Genomic DNA, 12,486 nt, shown 5'->3' on the forward strand with positions numbered 1-12,486 from the left:
GAAAAGGAAAAGAGAGGAAACAAAGAAAGATAAAAATCAGAGTGTGAGCTAGGGTCTTGAGGGATGGACTTAGCAAAACAAAGAATCAGAGATACAAGAGAAACAAATCATTAATTTTTTTTTAATTAATGACTTTTAAATCAAAGGCACGAAGAAGTGGTGAGAGCAGAATGGGAACGTGGGAGACTCTAGGCCTGCAAAGCATTATGGGAAGAGATGCAGTTTTGCTGAGCCCTGGGTGGTTATGAAGAAGGAGGTTCCAGGTAGGGAAGAGATGTTGTTTGAAATCTATTCCTAAGAGTAACTGCACCCCAAGATATTCTCCCCCGCCTCCCCCCACAGGGTGAGCCAGTGCTTACTTTCCCACTCCAAAATAGTCTGAGGTAGATAATATCCTCAGGAGAAAGCAAGCCGTGGGACCCCACGAGGTGCTGCTGTAGGCCCTTCTGACGCGGACTGTAGCGATCCTCTCCTGTTTCTGAGCATCATGGCTGGAGTGCTCTCCATGTGGAAAGTCACTCAGAGGCTCACATAGTTGAACACTTGGTTTCCCGATGGCTGGTGCTGCTGTTTGGGAAGGTTGTGCAACCTTTAGGAGGTGGGGGAAGTGGATCACTAGGGGTGTGTTTGGAAGTTTGCTAGCCCCTCCCTACATCCTGTCCACTCTCAAGTTTCCAACATAAGCAGACATTTGACACTCCTGTGTAGTGGGTAGCCATTCCAGCTTTGATCTGGAAGTTCCAAACCCCAGGCGCCTCCCTTGGCCCCGCCTTGTAGGCGTGACATTGCCAAAGTCTCAATGGGGGTTGGAACTTCCAGATCAAAGCTGGAATGGCTACCCACTACATCTCCCCCTTTTTGTCTAAATAAGAAAGTTTCTTCCCTGCCTTGGTGGGCTGTCTCCCCTAACACCACGAATCAAAATAAAGGCTTTCGCCTTTAAGCTGGTTCTGGTCAGATATTTAGTCACAGCAATAAGAACACAAATACTAATATACTGGTGGGCGTGTGTCTGGTTCTGCATGCGGTCAGAGGAGAAAAAATCCTTGAGGATGAATAAATAAAAGAAGGGTTGCTTGTACCAATTTGCAGACCAACTGACTAGTTGGCTGCCTCTATGTCCTTCTAAGATTTAAATTGGTTTGGGGCTTTAGAAGTAAAATAGAATTCTTTCCATCACAAGATTTTTAGTACCAAATCAGAAACCACACTTTTCTTGTATTGCCTTATTTATTTTTCCTATTGTTGATTCTTCCACTTAAGAGAGCTTTTCCTTTCCACACGACATAAAAGTTTTTGACAGTTGTGTCAAAGGTTAAACAAATAAAATTTAACTGTAAACCTAAATAGCAATAAGCTGTATCTACTACTAAGAAACTACCATGTGCCAAGGTTCCTACCTTGAGAGAGGAAGAATGTTCCTTAGCCTTTTCACTAGAAATTCCATAAGTGGCACCCTCAGGCAGACAGACAGACAGACAGACAGCATGGGTCCTCGCGCATCCAACAAATTCACATTTCAAGAACCGCAGAAGCTAAAGTGTTTCCACATCAGTATGCAGTCAGAAGTCCATCTTCAGTTTGCATTACGCAAATCCGTGTTAAAGTGAGCTCAAGCCCTGTACAGATACTGAGCAACTGCCAACAGTGAAGTAAAGTTAGATATTAAACCAATATTTGAAAAATGTCACCACCAGTCAAAAATCCTGGGAGTTCCAGCTCAAACATGAATTAGAAGAAAACAGCATTTGCCCAAAGATTATCTCTAGTAACAACAGTCTGGCTTCCACTATGGGCTTGAGCAAGTCTAGCTTCAGGATACAATCACCATAAAGCTCGGAATCGCCATCTATCCAAAATCGTAGCCTGAGCTCCAGAAGATGGAAGCACGTGTTAGAAAGAGTCATTCCTCTCTGGAAAACCAGTGCCTTCAAATAGTGCCTGCGCCTCAGTTCTTCTGGTGGGCTGGACTTTGGTTACTATGACTTGGAAGATACAAAGGAGCTGACACTGTGCGACACTGTTGGTCATTAAAATCCTCATTATCACCATCCCAGAACGAGTACAGGGAATGTCACATGCAGAGACCATCCTGTGTGCGAGTTGCTGGGTTTGCATTTATTTGGTTATTCTTTACATTAAGGAAGGAGGGGTTTGCTGAAAATAAAGGAGTTTCTTACCTCTCTGAAAGAATTTTTTTTCAAGATGTATTTATTCTTATTCCATGCATATGTGTATCTGCCTGCATGTCCAAGAATCGCATGCATGCAGCACCTGAATAGGAGAGAAGAAGGTGTTGGATCCCCTGTCCCTGGAGTTGCAGATGCTTGTGAGCTGCCATGTGGGTGCTTGGAATTGAACCTGGGTTCCATGGAAGAGCAGTCAGTGTCCTTAACTGCTGAGCCATCTCTCTAGCCTCTCCAGAAATTTTAATGAGAAATGGGATGTTGTAGAATCAGAGACTGTGCTGGATATAACATTCTAAAGCCCTCCACTTACCCAGTTCCCCTGACAGACATCCTCCTTGAACAACAGGACCTGATCCCAGCTTCCAAACAAGGACCCTCATTACACTTGCCATATCCAACCCTGAATTTCCTATGCTCTGAAGCTCCCCAACCCTCCCTCGGTCCCAAAAGAGTGGGTGTTTACGGTGGATGTATCCTTTTCCCACTGAGAACCTAAATTGTATCTGAATAATTCTAGGTTATTGTCACCTTGTCTTCCTGTCTTCTCTGACTGTGAACAATCCCCTCTCTCTATGCGGTTACCTTGAATATATTTATAGAGGAGGGCTGTCTCCCCTGAGCCTCCTTCTTTGCGGCCGATGATTGCCTTGCTGGAGGGAGGCGAATGGGGAGGAATCGTGCATTCTTCCCCCTTTAAAAAATAAAGCAACTCAGATTTAAGGTGTCACACTGTTTTATTGGAAAGTATAAAAAGAACTGTTTTACGGTGTCATTACAATGGCATGGAGAAATGCCTGGCTCTAAAGGATACTCCTGCCTTGGGAGACCAAATAACTTAAGACAGGCGTTATCAAGCAATCTTATGCTAAACTGTTTATCCGTCAACAGAGAATACAATTGTTTTCTCTAAAGAAGGCTCCTGCATTTCCTGAATATTGAAATCACCACTGTGGAAATTAATACCGAAGGGAAAATTCATTTGATAATCGAGTTAAGGACACATGTTCCAGGTTGAAGGAATTTTAATCTTAACAGTCTGATAGAGACAAAAGAAGGAAGTTACTGGAAGATTTTTTTATCTCTGTCCTCATGGTTTAGTTGCACAAAATTCATAAAATATGTTTTATTTGTCTATGTTTTTCTTAATGATTACCGCCTTGGACTAACCATTCCAAAATCCAAGCAGATAAGAACTGTTCATTTCTCTCTAGTGTTTATCCAGCTAGCAGCCATTTTCTTCACTTAACACTACATCATGGCTTGGTTTTTATTAGCATGGAATAAATGTATAAGATAATAGGTTTCTTTATAAGAGTCCCAAACATGCATAAAATGTACTTTGAAGCCAAGTGTGGTGGCGCACATCTTTAATCCCAGTACCCTGTAGTCAGAGGCATAACCACCGTGAGTTCAAGGCCATTCTGGTCTACATACTAATCCAGGACCTCCGCTACACATGATGAGCCTGTCTCAAAAAGAAAGAAAGAAAAGGACTTTGATCATATTTAACCTCCACTAACCTTCCTTTCACTTCCTCCCACTGGCTCCCTTATAGAAGATAATTTTACCAATACATATAATTAAGGTGTCTTTTTTTTTTCTTTCTATATTTTCATGGGCAGTAATCAAAAATGGGATCCCACTTAGATCACGGGTCCAAACTCTTCAGTCGTTACTACTGCATTTAGAACGAAATTCGACGGCTCAGAGATCAACAGCACTTGCCTCTTAAGCTTGTCACTGGTCTAGAGGCGGCGGGACCTGGGAGAACGGAGCAGAAAAGCGAGGCAATGTGTATGTAAACGCAACAATCATGCACTCAAGAAGAAATCGTTTCTCTGCACAAGGTTTAGGATTTTCATGATGCTCCAAGGAGAAAGAGGAGGAAGCAGGGGAGGAGGGCAGGAGGAGTGAGCAAACTTGCATTTTTATTTTGTGGAAATTAATATGTGGTCACTGATTCCTGCAGATAGGGACTCCTGCAATAGCCAGCTTCTTTCAGAGCTCAGACAATTTATGCTCTGAGAGTTAAAAGGGCTCACATGAGTGAAGTTCTCATGAGTTCAAGCTGTATACAATCCCAAGGACAAGCCATACGTGGCAAAAACAAAAACAAAAACACATGTGTTTCCTTAATGGAATATAAAGCATAGTTTAAACATTTAATAGAAAAACCAACCCCAGGCAATAATGAGTAATCTGAAGTAAACTCACTCCTATCTGCTAGACCTGGGAGGAGCACAAAACGCATCTCAAGAACAATTCCGAGTTTCAAGAAACTGAGGTCACAAGACTTTTGTCTTGTTTTCTTGGAGTGTTCTCACAAGCACTCAGAATTCTCCTCACACGACTCCACCCCTGAACTGTGTTCCAACTCAAGTTCTATTCCCAGCACCCACACTGGGAAGCTCCCAGCTGCCTGTAACTCCAGCTCCAGAAGACCCAACACCCTCTTCTGGCCTCCATGAGCACCTGCACCCAGGTACTATACACACAGACACACAAAAATAAGAATGAAAAATCTACATTTAAACTGTTCTTTTACTCTTTGAATGACATGGAGCCACATCAAGTTCCCCACCCACCCTTCTTGGGGCATCTGACCATACTGTTGCCTTTGTCTGGAATGCTGCTCTCCCCACTCTTCACTGAGATTGGCATTTTTCTTTATCCAAGTTCTCTATCCAAAGCCTTGATAAATTTATTCATAGCTTTTAAACTTTACAATTATTGTATGTTACATTTACTTTCTATGTCAGTCTATAACCCAGAATTTAAGAGACATTCAACATGTCTCCCCTCATCTCAGTATCACTCAGGACAATGCCTGTTCCTAAAACTTTCTATGTCAGTCTATGACCCAGAATTTAAGAGACATTCAACATGTCTCCCCTCATCTCAGTATCACTCAGAACAATGCCTGTTCCTAAAATATGCTGGATTAATGAATGGGTGAGTGGTGAACCTAGGGAGACCTTCTAAGGCATGCCTTATTCTTTTCCCCAGTATGTAAACTCTGTGCATGTATGTAAAAGTCTGTGTTCAAATTAACATTCAGTCCCTATCTGCAGGAATCAGTGACCACATATTAATTTCCACAAAATAAAAATGCAAGTTTGCTCACTCCTCCTGCCCTCCTCCCCTGCTTCCTCCTCTTTCTCCTTGGAGCATCATGAAAATCCTAAACCTTGTGCAGAGAAACGATTTCTTCTTGAGTGCATGATTGTTGCGTTTACATACACACTTCTTTCCATAGATAAGCCCTTTCATAGACGATCTCATAATAACAGGGTCTGTCTAATGCCCAGTATTTGGATCATGACTCTGACAATAGGGCTAGATAAGAGTAGGAGAGGGTTGGGCAAATCAATCTTCAGTGTGAGCCCCACAAAGGAGGGTGTTTCCTTATTGATTGGACAGAGAGCTGAGAATTATCCTAAGGCCTGTCAGATCTGCAATTAGAAAATTTATCTAGAAATCAACCATTCGGTCTTTTAAACGTCAAGTGGCATTGTACTTCAGCAAGCCACCTCATGAACAGTTTCTGCATCCCTGAGAACCTTTGGTCATCCTGCCTCATCTCCCCAGGTCCTGACTAGACACTCCAGGAACATCTACTTGAAGGATAAATGCTTCATTAAACAGTTGATTTTTAAATAAATTGCACAATATTTAAGTTAAACAATGATATATGGGAGGATCTTGAATATCTTTATAGTAAATAAATATGAGTTTGAGGTGATAGAAATGTCAGTTATCCCATTAGTTATGACACTCCTATACATAAGCCAAAGCTTCACATTTTGCCTTGCAAATACTCTCTGTCAATCAAGAACACTCAATTTTTAAAAATACATGAAATGAGGAGAAGAAGGCATTCAGTGAGGAAGGAGAACGGTCAGAGACTTTGGTGGGGTATGAAAATGGTCAAAGTACTTGATGTATGTGTGAGTGTATATGTAATTGTGAAAGAACAATTTTTTAAAAGAAAATGAATCAGTGAGGGTTTTTTCCCTCCAGCCCTCACTCTCAGACCCCTGCCTAGGGACCCACTGCTGTCCGTGATGCCCTTCCTAGACACCCTGCGGCATCTATAAATGCACACGGCACTCTACACTAATACATTTTTTTTATTTCAATGTAATACTCTATATTTCAGCTTGCTCTTGGCACATCATACTATGTCTTGCAAATTACCCCGTGACAGGGCATCATATCTGTAATTCTTCCAAAAATGACATAAAATTTTCCCTTATTTTCTCATTCTCCACCACTGATCACAGAGTGACACCTCAAAGAAGAGTAGCAGGATCGTAAAGCACACATAACTAAAACTTACCACATGCTACCAATTTCCCCTCCATAGAACCAATGACTTAATATCTACCAGAAATCCAAGTAAATGGCTTTTACCCACACCTACTAACAGCAATTTCTGTAAATAATCATTCTGTTTAATAAAAAGCATTTAATGAAAAACATTCCAATGAGTTTCTAGGATGAAAATACATGTGAAGGTTGATATTCATCAGTCTAGTGGGGTCACAGAGAGCCCAGTGTGTTTCTAAAAGAGATTAGGGTATGAATTGTTAGATGGTGTGATGGATAATCTTGGGTGTCAGTTTAGCTACATCTGGAATCAACTGAAACCCAAGCAGCTGTGCACATCTGTGAGGGATAGTCTTGACTGGATCATTCCAGCTGGGAAGACCCACCCTAAATCTGGACCACGTCTTCTGGTGACTGCCCACATAAAAGGACATGGAGAAGGGAGGCTTTTGCTTTTTGCCTGCTTGCCCTCACTCTCATTAGCAAGTTCATCTATCCTGCTGCTGAGTCATTCTTTCACTGATATTGAAACCTACTTCTTCAACATTCCAGCATAGACTGAAGACAGCAGCTCTCTAGGAATTCCCTGGGACTCCAACACCAGATTAGGACTGCTGAACCATCTAGGTTTGGGAGTTGAACAACTACCAGATTCTTGGAGTTTACATGGAGAGACAGCCATTGTTGGACTAGCCAAACCACAGCCTGTAAGCCACTATAATAAAGCCCCTTTTAAAATTGTGTGTGTGTGTGTGTGTGTGTGTGTGTGTGTGTGTGTGTTTGTGTGTGTGTGTGTGTGTGTGTGTTATCTATTCTGTTCCTTCAGAGACCCCTGGAGTAAAGCAGATTGTCCTGTCCCTCCCTCTGAACTGTATAATCTTATCTTCTCTTGGGCAAACACCAGTGCTTAGATTGTTTGTGGTCCTGGTTCAGGCCTTCAACTCAAATTGGCACTACCAGCTTTCCTGAGTGTCCAGCTTGCATACAGCAGACTATTGATTCTCAGCCTCAAAACATGTAAACTGATTCCTTATAAGAAATCACATGTATATACACATTTTATCACTATGTGTGTGTGTATATTATATGTATATATATATATGAAAGAGACAGAGACAGGCAGAGAGACAGAGAGGAACAGAACCAATGAGAGGTGTGTGTGTGTGTGTGTGTGTGTGTGTGTGTGTGTGTGTGTGTGTGTTCAATTGGCTCTGTTTCTCTGGAGAAACCTAGCTAATACTATATACAATTGATGTTAGTATATATGTTTATTGAACTTCAATGTTTCACTTTTGTATGAATTGTCTTTTCTGTTCCTTTCTCCATTTTTATTGGGTTATTAATATTCTTAAATATCTCAAATGTTTCTCTCTGAAAATCCTAGGTATTGCTCCTTTGCCTGGAACACATAGGAAGAAATATTTTTCCTGTGTTGTCACTTATACTTAACTCTGTTGGACTGCTTTCCACATATTGTTTATCTTAATGGAATCAAATTTACCATTGGCTCTTCTCCCGAAGAAACAGCGTGTCAGGTGCTGTTTGAAATCCATTAGATTCTCTACTGGAACCACACCAAATTTATACATGAACTCAGAGATGGGATATATATTTAAAATAGTGAGCTTTCCATGCAGGCAAATGGCATATATTTTATTTTCTTGCTATGTTTTTATGTCCTCAAAAATTTTTAATCACAAAAATATTTATGTGACTTTGTGAAATGCACAAAAAAGAAATGCATTATATCAATATAGTCAAGTGTGGGTTGAACACATTTGTTTTCTTGAGGAGGCTATGATTCTCATTTGCATTAGAAATAGACAAGATCTTCACATACAGAAAAACAAGTTACTCACCAGATTCACATTGCCCCAAATGACCTGTAGCTGCACTCTTCTTTACTCTTTCACAAAGTCCACAAGGCAACTAAAGCAAAGCCTCCTGTTCCTGTCATGTAAGGCCAATACATGGGGACATAGATACCTGGGACAAACATCACTTCAAATACAAGGCAGCGGGAAGAACCTTCTGCTTGCTTGCAGGGTTATTACATGTAGATTATATGTCTTTAGAAATTCAAAGTGATAAAAAAAATACTGCTATAGAAAATTTCTGGGTGAATTTTATGCATATAAATTTTTCTTTTAGTAAAGGAATTATTTTAGTCAATCAAGGTCTCAAAAATAGAGCCAGTGGCTTTGGACTAAATAATGTTTCTGTATGTGCTACTTTAAGTGGAATATTGGAATGCCAATTATCCTATAGAACACCAGACTACATAAAAGTGAAAAAAAATGTACTTTCAATGAAAATCTCCAACAGATTCTGTTTTGGAAAAAGTATATAAATAGTCAAACACCAAAACATAAATATGAATGAAAATAAAATATAATTATGAACAAGCAAAGCTGTACTGTAAAATATGCGTTGACATTAAATTTAAGGTGTTTGCTTAATTAAAAAACAAAAAGAAAGCAAAAATAGGAAAGATGTAAAGAATTCTTCTTCACCACTTCATAACAATTACAAAATTAACAATGCCTTAATCCCTGTAATAACAGTAAGAAAACTAGTAATTATTCTTCTGGTCCTGTAATTACATCCATCATCATGGATACAATTGCTGCAAATTGGGAAAGCTGACCCTGATGCCCAGGATGATATGATGGCATTTAATAGATAACAATGATGGTTGATAATGGCCTTTCAAGATCTCTAGCCCACCAGTTCGCTATTTTCTTGGGTGTTGAAGATTTCTGTTGCTACAAACGTGATGCTAAACTTTCTCTCCCTTTCCTTCTCTCCTCCAGGTCACTTTATCATCCTCAAACTGATGAGGTTTCCTCCCTTTCTCTATGATAAACATCCCAACTCTCCTCCACCATGAGTGCTGCTGGAGCTCGGCTTCCAAGTCCTGAATTCACTGACTCCATTTCCATGCTCACCACCCCTCTTCCCCATGCTCCCCTCTTTCTGCTCTCCTCTGACAGAGATTTGAGCAATCCCTTGTGTGTTTTTATCTCATTTCCATTTTATTTCACAGGTGTCAGCTCTCTTGGTAGTACTCTCTGCTAATAACACCTTTCAAGTCTTACTCGTGTGTGCTCATCAGCAGACATGACAATTATGAAATCACACTGTGATTTTCTACCCCAGTGATACTTTGAGAACACAGTCATTCCATGACAGTAGTTAAAAATCACTCTATCAGGAGGAACATGTCTTTAAAACTATGAGATGAGGAGAACACAACTGCCAATCGTATGGAAGACCCCTGCAAAGCTCCTCTGTTCTTCTCGGTAGTCTTTTCTTTTGGGGGCTTCCAGCACTTTGATTTGATAGGCTCAGGAGGAGAGCTCTAGTCTTAAGATTTTGCCACTTTTTTTTAAATAAATTATCTTTCAAGTACGCAATGGAAACATTCACAAAGACATTATAAAACACTAGATATGTGAGGACAGTGACAGCATGAAGTTCGCATAGAGGAAGCCCCGGACCATGTCTGCCACAGAAGCAATGACTTAACAACAGCATGAATACAAAAAGCCTTTAGTAAGACTTCAGACACCAACCAAGGCATCACACTGACCCAGGCAACCTCAAAGCCAAGAAGAGCTGCCCTGGAACAGATCATAAGAACGGCTTCATTTCACATGCAAGTGTCCTTGCTGCGTTCTACCCTACCTCAGCATAACCAAAAGCAAACAGATAACTTACAGCTTCGCCTTGAGAAGATGAAGAGAGGTGCGGAGTGTTCGTCCAACATCACGTCTTCTCAGAGAGTTGCAGAAGAAACTGGTTCTGACTCACACGACTTCAAACCCTGACAGAACAGCTCTGGGTGTCTGAAGGGCACTGAAAATGAAAAGGAGTTGAGTGCCTATTGTGATACCAGGGAACATGGAAACCTTTCTAAATGGGGAACTACATACCCCAAAACCATACACATACTACCAGAAAAGATACATACCCAGAAGAGATGTGTGTGGCATCCATAAGCCAGAGCTGGCCTTATTGGTGGCAGTTGGGACCTTAATGAAGCTGGTTGCTTCCACAAACTAAGTCTCTAGAAACCAATAAGACAGAAATAAAGATGAATTACCTGACAAATAATTTGAAATAATCATCATGAAGAGTCTCTGTGAGCTTCAACAGAACAAAGATAAAGTATGGAGATCTGTGTGAACAAAATGAGAACATCAACAAAGAGATAGACACTGCTTCTGAAAGCAAGCAGAAGTTCTGGGGGTGAAGAATGTAGTTACTGGACTGTAAAATTCATTAGAGTCCCAACAGCAGACCTGCCCACACAGAAGAAAGAACAGGCAAAGTTGAAGACAGCTCTTCAAATTCACAGAGCGAGACTAATAAAAAGAAAACAATAACGAAAAAAAGTGAAGATAGGCTAAAGTATCTATGGGAAAGCATCAAGTAAAACAAAATATGACGTAAGAAGAAGAGAGTGAAGAGAAGGCGAAGAGCTTAGAAATCATGGCTAAGTCAACATGCTCCCCACCCCACTCCCAGCTGCAGGGTTATTGATAGTTTGTGGCTTCTGCAGGGAGGGAAAGTCAGTTTCCTTTAAGGGTATAGGCCCTGGTGGGTCAACTGTGCTCTGGTGGATGGCCCCACACCCATGAGTACATGAGCAGCATAAACTGAGCTTTGTGAGGTATTAAAATAAAGGAGGATACGAAGTTGAGAAGGGGTAGGGGACCCAGGTTCAGTTCTCAGCCTCCACGTGGATGCTTTCAACGTCTATCTTGTTGTTTATAACTCCAGTTCCAAGGGACCTGATACTTTCTCTGGCTTCTGCTGACACCAGGCACACAAGTGGTGCACATACATACACATGGACAAAACACTCAAATACATAGAATAAAATAAATAAATATTTTTTTAAAAAAAATAAAAAATCAGGCTGGAGATATAGCTCAGTAGTTAAGAGCACTAGCTGCTCTTTCAGAAGACCAGGGTTCAATTCCTAGCACCCACATGGCAGTTCACAACTGTCTGTAACTCCACTTCCAGGGGAATCCAACACCCTTACACAGATGTAAATACAGGCAAAACACCAATGCACATAAAATTAAAGAAATAATTTTTTTAAAAATAAATAGATTTTTAAGAAAATTTTATTTAAGTATAAAGATAATATATCTGAAAATAAAATCATGAAAAAAGATGTTACATGCAAAAGATAAACCGAGAAGAAAAGTAATATTTATATGAGACTAATAGACTTCAAGTCAAAACTACCACTATAGGACAATAAAAGGGTAAATTTACCAGGAAGATATAAATAGTCTATGTGTGTCTAACATCAAAAGACCCAAATACGTGAAGCACACGTTGATGGAACTGAGGAAAGAAACAGCAGCATAGTAACAGCAGGCTTCATATCCCACTTCCAATAATGGAAAGATCAACCAAACCAAAGACAAGTAGTGCTTGGAAGACAGCTCAGTCAATAAAATGTTTCCCATGCAAATCGGGGGCTTACATTAGGATCCCAGCACACACACAGAAGCTCTGCGCATGTCCGTGTGTCTGTAACCCAACACAAGGAAAACAGAGACAGACGGATCTTTAGAGCTTACTGGTCAGTCTAGCCAACCTGTGACTGAGAGTTCAGTGAGAAACCATGTCTCAAAAGACAGGATGTAGAGTGACTGAGAAAGGCACTCTTGTTTTATCTATATTTTTCTCTCTTTTTACCATATAGGTCCTTTACATATATATTATGGCTTCCAGTTTAGTATTTTGATGGGATTCCTGGGTGTGCAAATGAGGAGATCTCTAGATCTCTGTTTCTTGTGTCTTCTCTTGGGTTCTTTTCCTTCTGTTTGTTTTGTCCAATTCCAATGTGTTAGTTTTTTGTTTATCTTATTTTATTTTAGTATTTTATCTTGCTATTGTCCCTTAGAAATTGTTGGTTATCTAATGAAATACAGAAAGGGTTGGA

The 12,486-nt window shown here is 40.4% G+C and overlaps 1 long non-coding RNA gene across 2 annotated transcripts in view; it reads right to left on the reverse strand.

Moving 5' to 3' along the window:
* Window positions 1-12,486, reverse strand: part of LOC128103702 (uncharacterized) — a 119,217-nt gene that overhangs the window by 79,760 nt on the left and 26,971 nt on the right. For both annotated transcript variants that reach the window (XR_008215756.1, XR_008215755.1), the window contains exons 2-3: window positions 10,492-10,587; window positions 10,239-10,376 (exon numbers count right to left, since the gene is read on the reverse strand). This is a non-coding gene — a long non-coding RNA (uncharacterized LOC128103702). The remainder of the gene's footprint in view (window positions 1-10,238; window positions 10,377-10,491; window positions 10,588-12,486) is intronic.

This window comes from Peromyscus californicus, unplaced genomic scaffold (assembly GCF_007827085.1).
Source record: "Peromyscus californicus insignis strain IS unplaced genomic scaffold, ASM782708v3 Scaffold_8__1_contigs__length_139910024, whole genome shotgun sequence".
Taxonomy (NCBI): Eukaryota; Metazoa; Chordata; class Mammalia; order Rodentia; family Cricetidae; genus Peromyscus; species Peromyscus californicus.